Raw genomic sequence first — 381 nt, forward strand, 5'->3', positions numbered from 1 at the left:
TCTTCCGCTACCCTTATTACAAAGAAAATAAGAAAAAGAAACGAGGAAACTAAAACCCACAAAAGGAAAGCTTTCCCTATCTCCCGGACAACATTAGAACGTAGGTCCGTAGGGTCCGGTCGAAACGAACCTCTACCCAGGGTGTCACGTTAACGGATGGGGCAACTCCCCCACGCGAGGCCAACTCGTTGCATTCAACAACGAGGATGTGGCGCAGCGCCCTTAACACCCAAGCTCATCGAGGGCCGGTGTTCTAGGCTGCGTGTCGTGAACCAGTACAATAAGAATAAGAAAAAGTCTCGTTTCAAACGAAAAAACACGGAAAGAAGGTTGACCACCTTCTCACACCTTGCGATTACCTTTCTCTGCTGTAACGATTAT

This window comes from Cystoisospora suis, assembly GCF_002600585.1.
Source record: "Cystoisospora suis strain Wien I chromosome Unknown contig_3533, whole genome shotgun sequence".
NCBI classification, from domain to species: Eukaryota; Apicomplexa; class Conoidasida; order Eucoccidiorida; family Sarcocystidae; genus Cystoisospora; species Cystoisospora suis.